Below are 12,506 nucleotides of genomic sequence, written 5' to 3'. Positions count from 1 at the left end.
CCTTCAAACTATGCATGAGGCATACCAAGGGAAAGAACGATGGGTACATGAGAGATGCTCCTTCCTTTTCTCGCTCCCTAGAGTTTTACAGGATTTTGCTCCTCTTCACATTGCATGGCAGACTACACCACACACCAGAACAGTATGTTGGAAGGAATAAACAAAAGGTGCAGCTGGAAGAGTATCTACAGATCTCTAGGAAAGGAAAGACACTTTCTGTATGCCTCAGTTTCTCCCACAAAGGAACAGATATAATAAGGTTCACAAGAGAGTGTTGTGAGGGTCTGCTATGAATTCTGGACACACCGTGTATTTTTTAAAGTTTTCACTCAGTTTCTGGTCCCTCCTGTAGGCATGTATGATACTTAATGAAAACCTTAGAACACCTTTAGAAACTACAAATTACTTCACAGCTAATGTAACAATTTAATTTTCAGAAGCAATCAAGGCCAATCAAACACCAGACATAAGTGACCTTTTTTATAACAAACTATAATTTTAAACATTTTAAAAATAAGAATATGCCATTAATCTCCCTAGCTCATAACAGTGCTATTAAGACTGTGAATTAGTGAATTATTGTATTTTAATCTGGTTAAGAATAAACTGTCCTGAAAACTCTTGTAGAAAGTAGTGTATATCAAAGCTTGTTCTTCCCACTAAGACTTGATTTCATTATGTTGCAATGAAGCAGGCAAACTTTAACAAAAATTAATACCTTGCACTCCCTTTTATTCCCTTTTTTAATATATCTCGGTTTAGTCAAAGACTGAGAAAGTCTATCAAACCCTGCTCAAGGTCCTTTTCTCAATCATTAGAAGTGAATCATCCTTAAACCCCCACTTATTAAAAAGGTTTAATCTTGTCAGGTTAGGGGAAAAAAAAAAAAAAGAGAGAGAGAGAAAGAAAGAAAGAAAGAAATTTTGCTTTTTTTCCTGGGGTTAAAAATTATTTTTATCTGACAATGCCTTTGCATGTTATGGCATTAATTTTGCAATAAATTATAGTGCAGGTAGGTGGAATTACTCACATTGCTTGACCAAAGTGTCTGACCTAGCCAGGCCTCTGATTGATGAGTAGTTTTTCATTTTGTTCTACTAGTCCTACCAGACAAAATCGAAAAACTGGGTGAAAAAGATCCTATTTCATGTAATAGCATTTTGTTATATATCATTAGCACCTAATTCTGTCACCACTGCCATGTCTGTGTTAACTAGGCCTTTCAACTTAATCCCTTCACACCTCAATGTGACATTCGTCTTGGACAATCCATGCACCAAAACTTTTGGTCCCAAGGAGTGAAATAATTCATAGACTGCTGTTATGTAGTAACTCGGTCCACACCGTCCATGGGGAGGTCTCTTGCAAAATTAAAAATGTGATTAGAGCATGATTAGACCTACCTTTGATCTAAGTTCCTTAACTATCAGTACCAGTGTATTCTCAACAGACACTTTAGGAAAGACTGAATACAAGCCCATGCAACTTTGGCTATTCACCTGACTAGCTATTGCATACTGAAGTTCATGTGGCTGTTACTTCACTACTGTTGTTATCCAAGGTACTCAGATTTAATTTAGTTCAGATACATCTACCTGTATTATTACATGCCTTTATGGCTGTAGACAGCATCAGTTTAGGCTTGTTCAGAACCTCTTTTCAGCACGGCTACTAGATTTTGGTAAACTTTATGGTTACACATTGGTTGTTTCTTCTATTTGGGCCAGAAGTCATGCTTAAGTCCAAGGTTGCCTTATAAGCACAATGATTAAACCAAAATTTTAAATCAGGTGTGGGCCTGGAAGAAGGTCTAGAGTACTACAAGTAAGTCCAAACTCACCCTATCCCCAACATGTCATGGCTCCTGTCATGCTGCTCCAACCAGCATTGTGGATAAGACAATCATACACATGGCTGTGGATGGTTGGCTTGAAACTTTTGACTTCTACCCTGTAAAGCTTTGTGGCAATGTCACAAGGTCTACATGGTCTGTTTTACAAACTGGGCAATCATGAGAACGAAACTCACTCTAACGCAAGTAGGTCTCATGTTAAGGGCTTACCAGTGACTTACATGAAAACTTGCTCCTTCTGCAGGCATTTATAACGGACTTGAATTTTAGTCAAGACAGATGAAGGGCAAAATATTCAATGATCTGGCCTTGCTTTGCAACTCCAGTTTTGTTATTGCCAATCTTACTGCTTCCAAGCAGAGAATGAGGCAGCAACTAATAACTAATAAGACCACACTGTTCTGGTAGTGAGAATTTCAGTGGGTGGCAAAGCTGATCAAAAGATAGTGAAACTTTAAATGTTCTATGTCAAAGGGCTCAAAACTTATCAATTTTTCATCTTTGTCAACATTTCCATGACTTTTCATCAGAATCACTAAGTACATGTAAGAAATGCTTATGTTCTGCAGAGAAATATATTTTGTGTATCACGGTTTTACACGTGCATAGTACATAACAATTTCTTATAGATTTAAACTAGTAGATCATGCTTGTATTGTGGTACTGCTTGTTCAGATTACCCCTGGTGCATGGCATACTCTCTCACAGTTAATTTGTCAAATCATCCCAGAGACATCTCTCATTTTAATTTCCCTTCCGAAGCAGTTCCCTCAAGAAGTGAATTAACAAAACAGTTTTCTTCTTTGGAAGAAGTTTGGTTCTTCTCGAAACCAGTCAAAGTTCATGGAAGAGGCAAGGATCAATTCAAATGACCTAATTACAGGATCAGGGCCCTAAATTATGAGAAGTTTTTATTTTACATTTCATGCTACAACAGCATTTAGCCATGTTTTGCACATGCTTTTCTTTTCAACCAAGGACTACTGTGCTTTGATGCCAGCACACTAGGTCATGTGCAAGTTCTTTGAAGCATAAGCTGCATATTCCTTAACTAACCAATTATGTATTTAGTAAAAACAGGACATAGGTAGCAGGCAAAAACTAATGTCATAGAGACACGTTTTTTTCATCCTTCTCTCTAAAGAAGTCGCTACCATTAATTTTGAAGATCCTTTTTCTGACTTTTATCCTAAGTATAATTTCTTTTTTGGTTGGGTTTTCTTTTGTTGTTGAGTTAGTTTTGTTGTTATTGGGTTTTTTTTTTACACCTGGCATCTGTCTGCAATCTTTAGTCTGAATTAAAGTTACATTGCAAGTGCCTTACCTCAGTCGCAGTGAATGTATATCCAGAGACATTCCATTGGTTCCATTGGCATCAGTCCATACGTGCACAACTGTAAATGACACGAAAAAAATCTGGCCTCTGATATGAAAAAGGCTATTTATGCACTTTCACAAAGGACAAAAGTCTTATAACTTTGGGTCTACACAGAAATGAGACACAAATATGTTAGTGAAAAGCCCCAAGTTTTCTAAATGTAGATGAGCACAGATTAAGAAAGCAGTAATTAATTTCCTTTGACCTCAAGCTGAAATTCCTTTCTAAAGCTGTCATAAAGAGAAAGAGGCCAGAGAGAAGAAGTGAAACTGTGTAACAATGCAATTAAACCCTTGTAATGAGGTCAGCCATTGGACTTGTTGCAACTGATATCATTATAGCAATGAGGAGGCATTATACGATGGCCTGATTTTTTACAGGATTCATTTTTTTCTTTAACTCTTTAACAGTCAGATATGTATTCTATAGCATTATAAAATAATTGTTGTTACTGACCAGAAGAGTAGGCATAAGCTTTATTGTCTTACTAACGCTATTTCATAAGTTCTGGTAATGAATGCATGAAAAAAACTCAGTGACAGTGGAATACAGGACAACTTTGATACAGACAACCCTTCACTCAGACGCTATGTCGTATTTGCTGTGAAGGCTTCCTCCCGGAAGGCAACTCCACTCCCTCCAACAATGGTACAGAGTAACTTTTAGCAATCCGCTGATAATTGGTGATGGGTAATACTTGACTCATGTGGGAGCTGTTGTGCTCAAGGAAAACACAAGCAGACCTGTAGGACCAACCTGAACCAGAAAGGATCCTAAGTAGTCTCAATCTCACTTGAAATTTGTTTATCCATTGAGAGTGCTGGGAAAAGAATTTGCTCCACTGGAAGGGTATCCACGGGTTTCATGTGGTCTGCAAACATAAGTTTTGATTGTCAGGTTAGGCATTAAAAAGAAATAAAAAGTTGTGAAACTCAGATTTGGGCCTAGATTCAAGGAGATTTAGATAGGGCGTATTTTACATAAAACTTTCATTAGATAAACAATCAGTTTTTCAAGTGGAAATCTAAGCTTAAGATATTTACCCTTTCTGGAAGGAGTATCCCAATGGCCTGCAGATGAGAACCACCTCTGTTATTACCTACCTGTTATTATCCATTTCCTCAGCAGCTATTCACAGGTTGGTAAATAAGAAGTTGGGGTTCTTCCTTCAGCATGTTTATATGAGTGAATCCTTCCTAGTGCTTGTGTTTAGGTTTAAGAGGTGGTTCAGGGTCATGAATGCAAAGTGACTGTAGGTATTCCTTCTCAGAATATTTCAATCATACCCATTTCTCTATTTCCATAGTTATTTGTTTAGGTATCCCCTTGCTCAGTATGCTGGTTCCTAGCTTGAGATGCCTTGCAATAGCATAGAGAATATGCATACTGAACTCAGGGTTGTGTATTCAACTATGGAAACAAGGGGACCTCCAACTTATATCTTTCAGCAACTAAATCCATTCATTTATCTTAGAATCACTTATTTCAGTTCACATACCAACAAATCTTTGAATCAGTCAAAATTTTATCCAAGTGCTCTACCCTTTCCCCATGAAGTTTTTATGAGATCAGCAAGCTGCATACACTGCTGAAGGAAGGTGCCCATATCAGAAGCAGATGTTATTTTAGCCTGTTGTGGATCTGCAACCTACTGGGCAGAATTCAACTACCTTACATATGAGAAAGGCTCTTAAGAAAAAGAAGAGATAGCCCACTTTCATTCCTGTTCTAGCTGCAGGAGTATGTTTGCAGGGTAAGGAGAAAAAGAAGTTAATGGAGAAAAATGTTAGCTTATTGGGGCCTTATGCACTTTCACAAAGGACAAAAGTCTTATAACTTTGGATCTACACAGAAATGAGACATAATTAGTCACACCCCATTTATTTCTTAAAAAAAAATTGGAGTAAACCCGAAAAGGAATAAACTGGGGCATTTATGTAATGCCACAGAGAGGAGGAGATGATTGCTTGATGAAGAGTCTGTTCATTGACTTCAACGGGGAAAGGAGATTTCAGACTTGAGCTGCCTCTTTCTTAGGGGGTCAGTTCTTCTGGCCCTTGAAAATGTCAATGCATATGTGAAAGCATCAAAAAGAAATTCAAACTGATATCAAGTATTTCTAACTCTTCCCTCCACAATCCTCAAATTGTTCAGCTTAAACTATTTTGAAACAAAAGTTTCAAGTACCTTCACCTTTTCTGAGTATGTTCACCATCCCCTTTGTGCATATTATACTTTTAAAAGAACTATTAGAAGATGGCTTACTAGTTGGAAATGAAGAAAAGGCACCATTTTCTTGCACTTAGAGGACTGAGTCACCAGTTCAGATGCCTTTCCTTTTAATGGTGCACTGAGCCATCATATGCCTCAGTTTCCCCTCAGTGACTATAATACTTACTGACCTCTGCAGAGAGCTGCAAGCTTTCTGTTAACCTCTGTATTAAGTGCAAAGCCACAGCATTATTAAACATATTTTAAACAGAGTCAGCTGAGTGATGTCCTATAAATTGTCATTTCTCTCCAAATGGACCACAATATAGTATTTCCTCCAGAAATGCATTTATTATTTAACACTTTTCCGTGAAAGGTTTCTTTTACATTGCAAATGCTCAGAGTTCTTTCATAGGTCTTAGACTATTGACCCTTTACCTTAAAACATGCTATTAATGCTTAACGCTGTTATTAGTATTCAGGGAAGTAATGATTGGTACTAAAATGGAAATATGCAGTAAAAACACCTTCTATTTTGTAAAATAATTATGTAGCCTAATAATTATTTCATACGATTCTTTTTGATTGATAGGGAAAGGGCACCAAGAAGTTTGGAATCATGATTCCTTAAGGTCTACATTCAAATCGCAGCCACCAACACCATTGTTTCCGACAGTTACATTTTATGAGAATGGCAACAGGATGATCTCTGATTCTGTTTGGATGAGGGTTACATCAGATAAGGTATACTTAATTAGCTTTTTTTTTTTTTTTTTAATGGCAAGGAATTATAATTCTATAAAGGGCAATACAGCATTCTTGCAATTTCCCTGTAAGTCACTGGTACCCTGGAGGTCAAACATAGTTCAAGTCTGCAGTGAAGTGAGACTACCTCCTTCCACTCTGCTGTCATCGCACCTGACCCTAACCTGGTAAAAGCATCTCTCGTGGTGCTAGAGAGGCCTCTCCATTCTCGGTGTACTAGCTACACTGGTCTTTCACATTTAAGGCTGCCAGATAAATGTCAAATCGCAATGTTCTTATGATGTTTAATGGGAACCAGGCTGAGAGTGCTTGAACTTGTTTCACTTTGGAGAAGTTTTTGTCACTTTGGCTTAGATGGAAAAACAAGTTTTAGATCAATAATGTACATAAATGAAGTAAATTCACTGAGCTGGGCTTTCTTAGCTGATTTGCTGCTTGCAAAAAAACTGGAAAACCTATATAGCTGCATGTGTCTGTGTGTAGTACAGAAATAGCTACAAGATTATTGTTCCACAGTTTACAAAGATGGATAGTTCTAGCTCTATTCTTTTTTTAATGCATAATATTAGAATCTTTTATAGTCGTTTTCATCACAGATTTTCAGACTCTGAGACAGTTATAGCTGGGTGACAGTATGCATGTACAACTATTTTAAACTGTTTTTGCTGGGCCTGTGTTGCCAATTTTTCCTTCAAACACTGTATTAAAATTGAAAGTACTAAATTTAATCCAGGTTTACTACTCATGGTACTACAGCAATGGATTGCAAATGAAAGGAAAATTACTGCGAATAAGTAGTATACATGTACACAGATAAATTAATCATTTGTAAACAATTTTAAATAAATGTTAATGTGAATTTGGAAGTACTGAGATGTATTTCCATCATAATGCTGATGAAGACAAGGGCAGCTGACGTCTTTCCCTCTACCTTTACCAGCAGAGATTCTTAAGTAGGGAGAGAAAGGAGCTAACACCCACCACCACTAAGAATCCCGCTCATCACTCAGTTAACCTGGGAGCTGTTCAGATATTAAAGTGATAAGTGCCACAATAAAACTTCAAGGCCTCTTTAGGAGCTGTGGAGAGGAAGAAAGGAGACCCTCCTGCCAATCCCACCTCACCTACTCAGCCGCGAATGCTCTGGGTGGAGCACAACTGCTCTCCTGGATCCCTACTTCAGTTCCTACAGGACTACTGAAAGACATCAGCAGTGCCCATAAAAGCAGTAAAACACCAACAGGATCAGCAGTAGGAGCAACAGCTGGCCAGATACAAGAAAGGAAATAAAATGTACCATCTGAAGGTAATCAAGGGATTAGTTACGACTCACTAGTCACAACTCCTTTCTGGACAGACTCGTGCTTTGATCTAGCTACATATGGCCCTTTGCTCTGGTTCTGTGCTAGAAAGAGCAAAAAGAGAAACACAGGAAGTACGCGTTAAATGGAAGCAGTAGGTGTGAGATATTCGGAGCTATTTATACATTAACTACTTTGGGACAATTAGCTGGATTCAGAATTACATGTTTTACTACATAATTAAAATTCAGGTAAGTATTTACTTTTGTGGAAGAGGTTATGAAATTAATAAAGAAGAATGCCAATCATCCACCTAAGACATTACCAATGACACTAGTAAGAGAGATGGGAGGCAGGGATGAAGGAAATTTCAAATGTTTTATGAAAATTTTGTCACATTTCTCTTAATAGTGTTGCAGTAAGTAATGAAAAATTGAAAGAACTGCCTTATTTCAAGGCTGAATTTTTCTGGTTTAACTTCTATTAGCTCTAATCATGTTGGGGTTTAAGCTACAGGAAAAACTTTTTGTTAGCTGTTAGAAATGTCTTGCAGACCGTGAGTAAGCTCCTAGGTTTCTATCAGGCAAGTTACGTAAACTCTCTAAGTTTCTCAGTAGGAAAAGTATTTTCATGATCTCAAATCTTTTCTCTCTCTCTTATCAGAATCCTTTTACATGGGTTTTTGTTGTGTTTTTTTTTAAGCAACTTTACTCTTTTTCAGTGTTCTTTTTCTTGTACATCCAAAAATTTCACTTACCCTCTTGTATTAACCCCTGTGTTCAATTATGATGACAACGGCTATTAGTCTTTTTCAGAGGTTCTCCTTTCTCCAAGCTTATAAATGTAATTTACATTCTTGTTCCTAGAAGCATGACTCTACATTAACATTTAGCTGTGATAATGCAATGTAATCTCTATAAAACTATGTAAGTAACCTATTCCTATTGCTATTTACAAATTACTATTTGCAAAATCTGTTTGTATTTTCTCCAAAATATTTACAAATTAGTATCTGCAAAATCTATCTATATTTTCTCCAAAATATTAACTTTGGGCTATATGCAGATCTGTGTGGAACCACACTAAAAAATACACCGATGAATGATCATTTCTCATTTAGGAGCAGATTTTGAGATCAACTAACCATTTTTAAATCTGCTTGGTAGGGGCTACATTGATTTTTGTATTATGCCAATTTTTGTGAGGAAGCCACGCAGCGTAAAATGAGTCACAAAATTTTCATTCTTTCAGAGCAATTACTTTTACCTGTTGGAGTTGTTATTAATTCTGAAATGCTTAATGACATTATAAGCCTGCCCTGACAGTGTTAAGGTTTCAGTTGGACCTGAAACTAGTTAACAAATACGTAGGAGTCTTTTTTCAGTGCCTCCACACACATTACAACTTCTCCTACGGATTATGCAATGATGCATATGTACATTCTGATAATAACAGTATAGATGTGTGGTTTCATATATGCCAAATATATAGAAAGCCTATATATAGAGTGTATATATTTAGCCTCTACTTCCATCACCCTGTGAATGTAATGCCAGAGGGAATAATTAAGGGGCAAGAGTGGTTGACCTAGACATTGGTTGACCCGCCCGACAGGCTTTCAGACTGAATTCTCTGGTCTGCTAAAGAAGAAAGCCTTCACAATGTGTCTTTAAAGCAGCCATGGAAGACAAGAAGAGGGTTCCCTAGCGATTCTGTGATGATGTAAGTCTGTCAGAGATGGCTCAGCTATTTGCCATCACAAGGCATTTCCTGCCCCCAGCATAAGAGGATAGTCATAAAGTCATATATGGAAGGCAGAATGGGAACTGAATGTAGTGAACTTCACTACCTTAGATCCTTTGACAGCAAAAGTAGACTTTGCCCTTTGTAACCAGAACCATGTGAATCTGAATGTTCAGGCCCTTGTGGTTTCTCACTTTGTTCCGTGGCTTTGACATACTAGGAAAATGTGGCTTGATGGTCTTATTATCCAAACAATAAATTTGTCACAAGCAACAATCTATCAGACTTCTATTAAAACTAATTTGTGTATCACTGACCTGTTTTCAGAATGGTCGTCTACCACAACCCAGTCCAAACAAGAGGACTGGCACCAGTAAAATTTGTTTGGTCTCTCCAATTCATTTGTTGCTGAGTCCCTATGCTGAATCTGCACCAAAAATACTGCACAGAGGTGGCATTGGGGTGGCATTGGGGTTTGACCATAAAGCTACTCATTTCACATGGGCTACTGACAAGTCATCAGATACTAAAAACTTCGGTTTGCTGATTGATACAGTCTGAATGGAATCTCCATTTCTACTGCAGAGATGAAAGTCGCTGTGTCAATTCATTAGTCACCTTCTCTTTATCATTAGGAAATGTAAAATGGTAAGTTTGCAGGAAAGATATTCATTACTAGACCCCAGCTGGAGCCTTTCAAGATCAGGGATTAAAAAGCACAAAACCTCACTGTTTCCAATTAGGCACAAATGTCTTTCTCTTCTCTCTTCCTCAACAATCACATGACTTGCTCTGGATGTGGCTAAAATGACACATTTTGGCAAACTACTTGACAACTTTTTTGACAGATAACTAATAGATTCAGCTTATTAATTTCTGTCATGAATTAACCCCAGTTATCATGCCCCTACAAAAAGGCTTCTACAATACCCCTTTTACAGAGCATGCCATACCCTTCAGAGTGTAACCTTTTCCTGCACTCCCCAGCAATTCCCAGCTCAGGGACTGAATGTAGGGCATGGAGCAGAAGACAGTCAGATCTAAAAAAAGAAAAAAACCAGAACCTCCACAAGCCCAGCTGACTTGCAATGAAAATTCAGGTTTCCAAGATTTCCACAGCATGCAATCTCCAAATGACATCCAAGACAATACATCAAATCTCAGGCATGAGTAGTACAAGATCTTTTTTCCATTCTCACCACATTTTTATGACTCCTCTTACTGTATCTTAAGTGTTTGGGGGTTTTTTCCTAGTTCAAAGGCATGTGGCTTATACAGTCCAACTTTCTTTAGAGAAGGTTACCATATTTCAAAGGCACAGTTTTTAAGGGTGCTTAGAAACCTTTCTTAAGGAAACTGTCCACCAAAGTCTGCCTTATGACGAAAGCTGAGTTCCAATAGATACTCACTCATGATCCCAGTAGAGTCAATGAGACTTCTGCAACTGATCATCAAGTTTCAGTCCTTTGTACACTGCAATTATTTTTTCCAATAGATTTTTTTAAAGCCTATTTTCAAATAAAGGGTAAGGTTCAAAAGAAAATGTTAATGCTTTTCTTTCTTGAATGCCCCATCAGACTGGCTGGGAAGAAGGAATTGGTGTACAATTTTGTTCCTGTTAATTTTGTTAATAGTCTTGTGCTGCGACTTGTCTAGATGCTTTGTGACTAGTGCTGGTCTTTTCTCTTTTTTTCCCACTGACATGCTTTTGCCAAGGATATCATTATGACATTCTGTAGTAACAAGCATTCTTCTGTTCAAATTTATATCAATTAGTTTGGGACAGTAATTCAATCGGACGGCCCACTGGATTTTGAAAGACTTGCAACGATGTCAAAGTGGCGACCTTTTTCCTACACTCTCAGCCAAAAGCCATTTTTTAACAAGGAGCTCTTGAAAAGAAATGCCACTTTGATAATTAGTTATTGATCACGGACAATGCGGCGACGAATACCATCGGATTAGCCAGACGCCAGTGGGTCGCGACACGAGGGTTTCCTTATCGCAATAATCTATGAAAAGAAATATAGAATAAAGGTCATTAAGGCTTCTGTTTTGGGAACATAACCCAGTTATAATTTAACTTTCTTATTAAAAATAAAAATACCAAAGCATTCTAGATGCACTTAGTTTTGTAATGATCCTGTTAAAAAAATCTTGTGGGTAAAGAAAATTCGGGTAGTTACACTCTTTAGGCAGCTACAGTTAAAATTATTTTGATAAATTAACCCTGCTTTGGCCAGCAGTCTTACCTCACTAAAACACCATTATCTTTCCTACACTGAAATGTCCATTAGAAACTATTTTGGATCTGTGCATAGAAACACCATAACAATTATAGATTTAAAAAATAATGGACTTTTTTTCATCTACTTTAGGAAGAACTTCAAGGCCTGCCTCAAATTGTTTCATATAAGTTATTTAATGGAGAAAAAATGGCAAAGAACAATTTTATTGCACTTAAAAGAGCAGAAAAGAGGAAGGAATCCATTAGTTTTAGGGTTTCTTTCCAGAATATTAATGAAACATAGCTTTGCTAAAATGTGCAAGAATATACAAGTACCTGTGCTGTAATTTTGGCTGATCTGAGAGACTATTAGGCAAGTACTGAAGTAATACAACTATTTTTGAGGTATGGGGGGGGGATAATGTTAGAATCCCATTGTAACTGAACTCTTATAACACTGTAGGTAATGCCCAGACATGATTGGACTACCAAGTAGTTTACGTTAATAAACATATTACTTATAGATAATCACTTCAAATTCAGCACAGGGCTCTATTACTTTATAGGCTTGCCTAGAATAGTTATAATTTCAGCGTGCCAATGAGAGAGAGAAAAAAAATTATGGTCAGAGGAATAAAATTCCAGAATGTCGCATAGGATATCAGAAGTCTGCAAGTCTAAAAATCAAACCCAGATTACTTTGTTTCTCATATACAAAATGGTTTTCTTATAAACTGATGACTAATGGCACTGAAAGCAGTGTGGGTTGTTTGATACTAGTCAACATTCCCGAAATTAAATTCGTATTATCCACTTACTATTGCACAATTCCTGTCTGTTTCAGCACAGAAAATAATGATATAATGGACACCAAGACAAGATGAACCTCTCAAACCTGAAAGTTCTTTTCACATAGGTTTGGAGTCTTATGGACTGGAAAGCGTATATACCCATTTCATGGGTAATAAGCATCCATTCATTCCAGGGAAAAAGAACCTCATACTATTAGACTGATGAACCTGTCATGAA

General features: G+C 37.3%; 1 long non-coding RNA gene across 1 annotated transcript in view; it reads right to left on the bottom strand.

Moving 5' to 3' along the window:
* Positions 1-2,093: 2,093 nt before the first annotated feature.
* LOC126043344 (uncharacterized) overlaps positions 2,094-12,506 on the bottom strand; it is a 37,432-nt gene continuing 27,019 nt past the window's right edge. Inside the window, exons 2-4 of the long non-coding RNA XR_007507409.1 lie at positions 3,987-4,101; positions 3,177-3,246; positions 2,094-2,284 (exon numbers count right to left, since the gene is read on the bottom strand). This is a non-coding gene — a long non-coding RNA (uncharacterized LOC126043344). The remainder of the gene's footprint in view (positions 2,285-3,176; positions 3,247-3,986; positions 4,102-12,506) is intronic.

This window comes from Accipiter gentilis, chromosome 10 (genome assembly GCF_929443795.1).
Source record: "Accipiter gentilis chromosome 10, bAccGen1.1, whole genome shotgun sequence".
Classification (NCBI taxonomy): domain Eukaryota; kingdom Metazoa; phylum Chordata; class Aves; order Accipitriformes; family Accipitridae; genus Astur; species Astur gentilis.
Note: the sequence above shows the minus strand (reverse complement) of the source record. Positions and strands in the feature narration are given on the sequence as shown.